A 10,888-nucleotide genomic window follows, 5' to 3' on the forward strand; every position below is an offset into this window, starting at 1 on the left:
TATGATGGAAGATGCGGTTGTGGGCTCAAGACCCACTGGGTGTGTGTGAAACTTACCAATAAAAAAAAAAAGGCCACTCCCAACCAAACAAGGAGAGAATGTAGGAAAAAGGACTTAATCTCTAGCAATGACCGTCTGCATCCCTCAAAGCATCTAGCATTCCTTTCGCTCCAAATACACCACATCAAACAATGCAGCGCAAGGAAATTTTCAAGAAATCGAATCTCAAGGAAATGTTTGAATTGGGAAACCAAGACTTGACTTCTCCAATTCTGAGCAGCCTACAGTTTTGCCTCTCTCTCTCTCTCTCTACAAATTCAATCTTGAACATGTTTCAAAATTAAGCATCCAACCCACACTTTGAATCTGATGGGTGCCATCATTTTAGCAATACCACATGTTACACTGTTTTACTCTTCCGTAATCGTGCTTTCAATACTATTAAGTAATTTTATAAATGACAGCAAGTGTCAGTGACAATGGCTACTAGACCAATGTTAAACCGCACATATATGCTACAGACTTGGATTTACACATCAATCTCAATTGAGGCTTACATTTATATGTGTCGGATGATGGTTCTCATGATTATTATTATTATTATTCTTTTGGGATAAGTAACTGAAATATTTTATAGGTTCTCAAGAATAATAAACAGCTATGGATAATTTACAAATATCATAAGAAAACCATTTTTTTTTTTACCATTGGTAAGTTGCACATGCACATTGTGAGTTTTGAATTCATGACCTTCCCTCCATCCTATTATAAAGCAAAGAGGAAGTGTCATTTGAGATAGAGCTCATTGACAGATCAGAAGAATACCTTTTGAACCAAATATAATATATAAAAGAAGCTGTCTGCATTTTCACAAAATGCACCTTGTGATGGTTTTCGTATCCTAGAGTACATTAATAAAAGTGATGGCACGGAGGTTTCCTCTTTTCATAGTTTGAACATTTGCCATTTGGCTTGATATATAGCAGAATGCACATTTAAGCAATTTTCATGCAGAGCACAACCACCTTCCATTGATATGGTACTATAAGAAAGAAAAATTTAAAACATCAGCTAGAAGTTTGATGAAAGTATGTACCTATGCCGGTTTCCAAAAGCATCCTCATATACAACTGGCTTTTTTGTATTCAGCACCATGCCTGGTAAACTGTTTTCATTTTGCTTGATCCAACCAACTCTGCAGAAGCTAAATCCACATATAGGATGTTCGTATTGGCAGAAAAATTTTCCTGCAAACTTGAATACAGAAGACATGGATGACATTGGAAGATTTCTGAGATCCTCATATTAACAGATCCCCCTCTCAAAAAAAGAAGAAGAAGAAGATTAAACATACAATGAAAGATAAGATAAGATAAGATGGATTCAGAACACAAATTATCCACCTTTTATAAAAAGGCTAAAGAATAATGGCTACTTATTGAAACTCTAATACTTGAAAATTGAACAATATTTTATTACCTTCCAAGGCCTCTCAACTCATAAGGTTAAGCAAGCAGTCATTCTAATCCTCTAGCCAATTTCATTCAATATCAAATCACATTCAAAAGCTTTCCACAATCTCAAAAATAAGGCCTATTAGCCCCCCACCCATCAAGCACTCTACCAATAAGACAAAATTCCACACCTAAAACAAGTTGCCACAATACTAATTATCATCTCACAAAAAAATTTCTCAATGCCTCAACCCCCACTCGAACAACCATAAAACTTTGAAGAAAAAGTTCATATAAAATCCGAAATCCCAAATCCCAAATCCCTAATCCATTGTTAACAACTCCAACAAACAAGTTACAGAGAGTTTTTTTTCATACAATAGCAAAGTACCAAAAGATCTTTCCTTTTCTAACCCTAAAGTAAAACCCATATTAAATCTCAAAACCCAAATCTTCTTTTTGACGATTTTAGATACAGATCTAGCAAAAACCCAGTATCAATCACAACCCTTATGCCCCCAAAAACACCAAAAAAAAAATTGTGATTTATAGTGAAAACAACACAAACCCAGAAAATATTTCGTGGGGAATTTTACATTGAAGAAAAGATGCATGTACACATCGAGTAGTTAAAAAATGTTTGTACTCTGCACGTTCAAGAATTAGAAGGATGCCACAGTTCAAACTTAGCGTACCTAGTCTGCGAGACCACCACTCGCCGAGGCCTCGTTCCGCTTAGGGCATGTTCTTCAGTTATGCCCCCCTTGGTCACACAACCCGCATTGCACCTTCCTCCCCCCCTCCTTCCATGGTGTGGTTCTAGGCCATTTCCCGCCCTCGTCCATCTCATTCCTGATTCGTGTTGAGACAGGGTGACCTTTCTCTCGAATCAATTGGGGGTTAGGGAGGACCCTTCGAGTTTCTTAGGATCTGGCCATGATAATCTATCTTTCAAGACAGGGAAAACGGGAGCATAGCTCCGAAACAGTGCGTCCACTCTATAGCATTGGTCAATGTACTGCTCTGCATCATGTCGATACCTAATACAAACTGCAATGACATGTGAACATGGTATCTTATACAATTTCCATTTCTGACATGTGCAAGTTCTTTGCAACAAATTAACTCCATGTGTGTGATCCCCATGTCCAGCAGTCCCTGGATTATGTGGCGTATCTACTTGATATGATTGTTGTTGCGCACTCAATCTCGTCACCCTGTGATGCTCCGCCTTCTCCTTATTTCTCATGAAGATATCCAAGGCATATTGACACCATTTTTTTTCCTGAATTCAACTGCTCTATGCTCTTGTTGCGACGATCATTGAAATAAGCATTCAATTTGAACCATGTGTATTTCACCATTGCTATAATGGGCAGGCTACGAGCACCCTTTAGAACACCATTGAAGCACTCGGAGATGTTTGTAGTCATCGCCCCATAACGGTAACCCTCGTCAAAAGTTAGAGCCCATTTCTCTTTGGGCACATCCTTCAGATATTGGTGCACATCCCGGTTCACATTCTCAATTAAATCGAAAGTGGCATTGAACTTTCGCTCCTGGGTTGCATTTGCTGCCCTCCATACTAGATTCTTTAAAATTTCATTGTTCCATCTAGTGTTGACATTACTGTATAGATGACGAAGGCACTAACGATGTTCTATCATGGGAGGCTGCAAAAAGTCTCGATTAGTGTCTCTGAAGATAGCTTGTATCTCAGGGTGTCTGTCAAATATGACACACAAGTGTCTCTGGTCAGTAACATACCTTCTTATACAAGCCAAGAACCAACCCCAAGTCTCTGTGCTCTCACTCTCGACAATGGCAAAGGCTAGTGGATAAATCTTATTATTAGCATCTGTCACCATTGCAATCATCAATTTCCCTTTATATTTTCCATAGAGATGGGTTGCATTAATGCTAATCACAGGCCTACAGTTCTTGAACCCAATAATACATGGACGAAACGCCCAAAATACGGACTTGAATGTACAGGTTCCCGGTTCATAATTATCGTCCACGTTTAACTTATACTTTGTACTCGGACTTGCATCCTTCAGTCCTGCCAAAAAACGCGGCAACTCTGCATAAGACTCCTTAAAATCCCCGTATATAGCTGCAACGGCCTTTTGTTTGGCATCCCAAACCTTGTATTTGAACCATAATGATTATGTTAGAAATGAATACAAGTCAAATAATTATAGTTGAAGAAAACAAATCAAGACTTGTAAGGCTATAAGATGAAGATAATATTTCTTTCTCTTTATTCCTTTTTTGTTTCAACTCAATTTCATTTTTCATAACATCAGGTATTCATGGGTTTTGGAAATTACAATCATGCTTATACGTGGGGTCTTCTCGTATATAGCGCTCAAGTACGTATGCTAGGAACATCGAATCAATCATCCGTCCATCATGAGCATTCTGAATTTTGTCGCACGTGTGGGGGCCCTTGCATTTTGCGATCTTCCAAACATTGTCTCCCTTGCAACAAATTGCACGGATTGACCATGGACAGGAATCATCCTCACAACTCACCATAAGCCTCTCTGAGTCTGAATGCTCAGTTTTAAACCTAAAATTCTCTCGCAGTGCATACCAAGTCAATGCATGTCGCACCGCAAATTTAGTTGCGAATACCATTCCTTTCATTGGCTGCTCCCCAGGCGTCCAACTTGATTCTTCTGCTTGCATAACCGGTGATGGATCAAACATATTATCCCAAGTGTTTTTGGTGAACCATTCCGACGTAGGATTGGGACCAGGGCATGTGTCTCTATTCTCTTCTACAACCACATCCTCGATATGATCAACATCATCATGTTCACCCATGGTTTCTAGAAGCTCCTCAAACTCATCCCTAGTAACATCAATATGGGTTGCATTGTCACCAAGTCCGTGATCATCTTCGGGTTCAGATGTGCCCCCATGCAGCTCATCATGAGATAAATGCTCTCCTACATGCACTTCCTGGGGCCCTTGCTCCTCCTCAATGTGTGAAGCATGGGGAAATGTTTGCCACGGTTCAGTACCATACTCATCTCTTGTGTTTTCTGCACACCCTTGATAAGATTGTAATGGTATTGACTCAATGTGCTCATCTACAGTTCCATCTAAAACAGTGTGTTGTGAACCCTCCCCGGCCTCTACTATGGTGGGCTCAACAGTGACATAGAGATCCGAAGCAAAAAATCCTTTCACCACCATTTGCTCAACAATTTCCCACATCATCTTCACTTGGGCGCCACTCGATAACTATAGTGAATTGTAGAAAACATGGGTGTCTAGAACCCGTTGAGGTGCTCGATGCATGATGGAAATGTTATGCCTAGAGTGGTCTAACCTCATCACCTTCAATATTCTTCGTTGCAATTTCATAAGGCCTATCCCACGCTTCACCCTAACACAATTTTGCTTTTGGTTCGAGCCTTGGTATGACAACCCATGCAAGTCATGATAATACATCTCTCCATCGTAGTATACATAGAAAAAGTGAAAATCCATCACTGACCTGTTGGCATCAATATAAAAGTTTTCATAATGTATAACCACTTGCAACTGATCTTGCGTATGATAAAAACAATTTATATTCAAACTCAATCATAGACATGTAAATAATTGAATATTTGACAAATATAAAAACAATTAATAGTATATCGAGTTCTGCGTTCTAGTTAACTCAATTTATAAAATTTCTCTCATAAAAAAAATTATAAAATCTCTTATTGTCAAACTCACATGGTTTTTAAAATTAAATCACATCTAAAAAAAATTATTAGTGTTTTCACATAATTAAGAACCATAATCAGACTGACAATTCAAATACAATCATATTTACATTTTAAATGAGAAAAAAATAATAATAATAAAGTCAAGTTAAAACAACATTGTGTTATGCGTTATTATTACCATAAACTAGGGCGATGATTTAAGTTACAAGATTTTCACTATTGTGTTAAGTTGTTTATTCAAATACAAGATTTTCACTATTGTGTTAAGTTACAATATGACGCATAACACAGAAACTGACATATTACTGCAATATGACTGTAGCGAAATAGACTATGCATTACTCTTAAAAGGATCCGGTTTACCACTGTTGGTGTGCATTGGCTATGGTTAAGTTTTTTTTTTTTTACATATATAGTTGATGATTTATGTATTTGAATCTTATATATTTTTATTTGAAATAAAAAAATGCAACAATAAATTAAGTTACAAGATTCTTAGCAAGTTAAATTTTTTATTACAATAGATTAGTTATTAAACTCTTTTGGTGAACATAAGGACATTGACACAAATATGTAGCTAGGATAGTTTGATGATACTTTTTTTTATTCGAATAATGGAGGTTTGAACTTTGAAATATTACTATTCAAAGACATCAAAGACTTGTGGATTTTATACGTCGAATAATATGTACAAAAGATGAATGTGTTCATGAGTTCATTAAAGACTCGTGGATTTTATTAAAGATGAGTACAATTGCAAAAAAAACACAAACCAATTACAGAGAATAAATTGTTTTTAAAACTTTAGGCATTGTAGCTACAGTGCCAGTTGAATAAACAAAAGGATTGAATAAACGGGAAAAAAAGTGACTAACTAAACCAAAACACTATTGTAGCTACAGTGCTGCATAGTGCAAAAATATTGGATGTACAGTGCCAAGACACTGTGCGTGCATTCGCGCTTTTATTATAAAGAAGTAATTTTCAGCTCGACTTATTACATGTGTATAAGCCTAGGTTGGATTGTCGAAGGGTTGTGCATATATATTTCATGCTTTTTAAAATTTTAGGGTTCGTTTGGTAATGCTGTTCTAGTAACGTTATTTGTATTTTTCGGAAATACATGTGGATGAAAAAATGTATAGAAATACGTGTGATGTTGTTTCAAAAATGAAAATTGTTGCTTAAAATTCTATACCAAACGGCCAAGTTTTTATAAACTATTTAAGTACTTTTAAATAGTTAAATAAATATTTACCATTCATATAATTTGCCTAAATTATATTTCAAAATTTCAAATTTGTGAAAATTAATGATTAAGATACCAAACTTAATCAAACTGAAAATGAAAATAATATTATAAAATAAATTTGTATATATGGTGGGTGGAGTTTTTTGCCCACGTGGTTGAAAAAAACTATTACTTTGAATTTGACCCAACTCAAATCCAATCCAACAATGAAAAATGATTCCAATCATCAATAATTTTATGGGTTGGCCACACATTTTTTCCACGGAGAGTCCCCCAAAAACATCTATTACATTCACAAGAAATTACACAACTTTTTCACATGTGTTGAGTTTGTATATTTTTGCAAATACTCGTATACACTGACTACTTATATCACTTCTTTATTTATTATTAACCACATTTTTAAATTTCCAAATTTTTGAAACTTCAATACAAAGGTGTGAATATCAGCAGTTGTACATAGTTATTATTGAAAAATTAGGGAGTACAAAAAACTACTCATGCATGGAGTACAAAAACACCACATGCGTAACAATCTGATACGAAGCACATACAAACACAATTTCAAACTAAGCACTTAGCTATTACCTCTATGTTCTGGTCACAGCAGGGTTGACCCAAAGGATAAATGGACAGCACGTTGGTCTTGCAAACTCAAGGACCTGCAGATGGTGACCCAACTACCAGTAGCTTCTGTGTCCACGTAGCACTCTGACTCGTCACGTGGAGTTGGGAAGATGGACGCGAGTAGAGTTCAGAAGTTGCTTAACCAAAAATAGGTGAAAGGTGATAGGGTTAGTATTCTGAAGGGGTACTCGAGTTTAGAGAACTCGAGTACCATTGATTATGCATTTATGTGGTGGTTGCTGTCAGGGAAGTCGGTGTGCGCAATAAGTATGGAACGTATTACTCGAGTACTGTGTTAGGAAGTACCCGAGTCCTTGAAAGTCGAGTATTCCTCGGGTATGATATAGTAATCATACAGATTAGTACTCGATTTTAAAGGACTCAAGTACTATTGTGAATAGGTACTCGAGTTTAGGGAACTCGAGTATCATTCATTATGCATTTTTCTGGTGGTTACCGCCAGGCAAGTCGGTGTGTGCAATAAGTATGGAATGTATTACTCGAGTCTGTAGGAATTGAGTACTGTGTTCTGCGATACCCGAGTCCATTAATCTCGACTATTCCTCGGGTATGATATAGTAATCATGCAGACTAGTACTCGAGCTTAAAGGACTCGAGTACTATTAGATCTCCCCAAAAATACTATCTTAATATCTCCCCCTAAATTTTGAATTCTAATAAATAAGATATCTCCCCCTAAATTTTGAATTCTAATAAATAACAAATTCACGCTTGTAAAACATGATTATATATTAAACAAGTTTGATTTTTTTTTCTTTTAAAAAAATACATGTTTCATGAAAAAAGGTAGTACATATATTAAATTTAAATTAATACATAAAGAAAATGAGTTTGCAATTTGTTTTTTTTTAATATTAAATTTAGCACTATAATATAAAATGATTATGGTATTATATTATTGCAATTAATATTTAGAAATGTTACTTTTTTTTATTAACAAAAAATGATCTTACAATATTATAGAGGAGCAATTATTTATTTATTTGAGAGAGTTCCAATCTTAAAAAAAAAAAAAAAAAAACCCTTATTTAAATTCCTTATAATGTTTACCCCTAAAAAAAGAATCCTTATAATGAAAACACGTCCAAATGAGTATTAGCTTATTACAAATTTATAGCCATCCAATTCTAAGTATGTTCTTTCGCACGAAATATGCCGTAAGGTTTGACTGAGAAAAACAACCATCTACTCTATAATGAATGGACCGGTGGTGCCGTGGTGGTACTGGTGAATGATGAGAATGAGTCATCTCTCCCACAAGTAATTTATTTAGAGATTCGGCACCCAAAAAAAAAAAGTAATTTATTTAGAGAGAAAACTGAAGATAAAAACATCCTATCTTAAAAAGGTATGTTGTTTTAAAGAGGTTATCAGTTATCACAGTGAAACCTTAGGAGGGGGTAATACTAGAGATAAGCATGATAATGATTGGGTTGACAAAGAGCCAATACCACTCCAAAATAAAAGAGGCAAGAAGCTATTTCCTTCATTTTCATTTCTGAAGTATGAATTTACAAACATAAAGATGTGTCGTGTCATATTAGCGAACATACATAGAGAGAGAGAGAGAGAGAGAGAGGGGGGGGGTGGAGGGGGCAAAAGCTAGGAAGCACAGACAGACATGGGTACTTACAGGACATGGCAATACAAGCAATTTCTGAAAAATTATAACATGACACAAGAATATACAACACTGGTAAGACACCGGTATGGCACTCCAAATGTAGCGTCTATGCTTCCTAGGGAAAAAGACAACTATCAACTATGTTGCACAAAATTCATGAAAAACTGATCTAAATCCTAAGTCACTCGAGAGTAAATCAGAACTACAACAGATCTACTAGCCTTTAAACTCTTTTTAGACTGGATATACAGCAAAAAGCAAAACCAAGAAACCAAGGAACAAAACAAATTAACAAATGGACAAACCATCATCTATAGTTCATAGGTGTCAACTGTGCTATCCATAGATTCCTCTCTCCGGTGTTCAGAGATTGGAGACCTGGTTTCTAGTTGGTCAACATCGATGGAGACTTCATCTGCTGTGGCAGATAGAGAATTTTTGTGACGTTTCCTATTGTGTCTCAACTTAACGATCCTCGAAAGCACCTGCACAACATCCCTCATTGAAGGTCGTTTTCTTGGGGCACGGTTGATGCATTTGTATGCAAGAGTTACCACGTCGTTGAGTTCTTGCACATCAAATTTCCCTTCCAGGTGGGAATCCACAATTTCCTCCCATCCAACTTTTCCCTCAATATTCATTGCTGCCTATTCATCAAACAAGAAATTACATTAAAATAGCAAGCATACGTGACTGCGACCAGGTCAACAATTATGCAACAGAAGCCAACAATGAATGAAGTGAAATCAAGTTGTGAAAACATTCAAACATAAAATAACTAAACTTGTCACACAGAATTTAAAACCCATTCAAGGTGTTCATCACTAATTCACCACCAAATCACCCAGATAGAGCTTGAAATAAAAAATGCTATTGAAGTTAAAAGGCAGCACACAATCAGATTAAATAGGTGGTGATGGGGATCCAAAACATGTAGGGTGCTTGTCTTTGAGAAGTAAGGAAGCCAGAATAAGATTTGATGTTTAAGAACACATCTAGCAATCAACTGATCCAACCACTTGAATCACATGAAAGTATTGTAAAGCCAATCCAACCAGCAAGACCAGTCTCATTTAGATAGCACCTCAAACATGCTTAAATGTGCTAGTGCATCAGTGTGTCTATCATAATCTTAAACAAGTTTATACCATACAACTATTTCTACCCAATTATAATATAATGCAAAAGTCAGCTATACATCTTTTATTCAGTTGCAACTGACAAGCTCAATAATATACCTAATAATCGTTCTGCAGGAGCTACCACCAGAATCCATATCAGTGAGTCGACTCACTAGTTAGAATTATCAAAACGGAAGTTTCTAAATAAATTTGTGTAATATAGTGTACAGTGATGAAAATACCTGGGCTGTAGGAGATGTGTTTCCATATTTTACAGGTGAAGATGCTTTTCTAGCGTCCTTTAAGTAGGATTTCAGTAAAGGCACAGGAGAGAACTGCCCAGTCAGTTCAAATGCAAAACCCAAGTTAACAACATCAATTTGCCTTCCACTAATTACCAAAACCTCAATTACAGCTGTAGAACCCAGGAAAAACACAATTAACAATAAATAAATAAAATTGATACAAAATTGGTTGACAAAGTTAAAGCAATTGACCTTATCAACCTATATTTTGGTTCATCCAACGTGTCAGAGCCTAACTACATTGGCCAAGCAGAGGCCAGGAAATTGGAAGTTGTATCATGGAAGAATGAGCATATTAACAATACAACTTCCAATTAGTTCAAATTAAAAAAAGAAAATAGCATTCAGAACATGATGCTATTTAAGACATGGCGGTCGTCCCAAAAAGCATGGCTTTTATGGACATTTAGACCGTATAAGATGATATGACATCAATGAAGGAAAATGCCAAAGGTTCTAAGTCCTGGACCTTAAATAACTAGTTCCTTTATTGTTTTTTTTTGGGTATCAGAACAATGTTTGAGGAACAACAGAGTACAGATCGGTACTTGGAAACACACACAAAAAGCATAGGCTAATAAAAACATAAGGAAACCAAAAGATTTTTAGTTCTTTGGGCAGTTAAGGAGACTAGATTTAAGGTCAGTAAATTTCATTTAATAAAGTCATATTTGTCAGGCTTAAGAAAAGGGTTTCATCTATTTCTGCAACCAACAAAACAACAAAACAAATTACCTTGACCTCCATTTCTGC

The sequence above is a fragment of the Castanea sativa genome, chromosome 11, assembly GCF_040712315.1.
Source record: "Castanea sativa cultivar Marrone di Chiusa Pesio chromosome 11, ASM4071231v1".
In the NCBI taxonomy this organism is placed as follows: domain Eukaryota; kingdom Viridiplantae; phylum Streptophyta; class Magnoliopsida; order Fagales; family Fagaceae; genus Castanea; species Castanea sativa.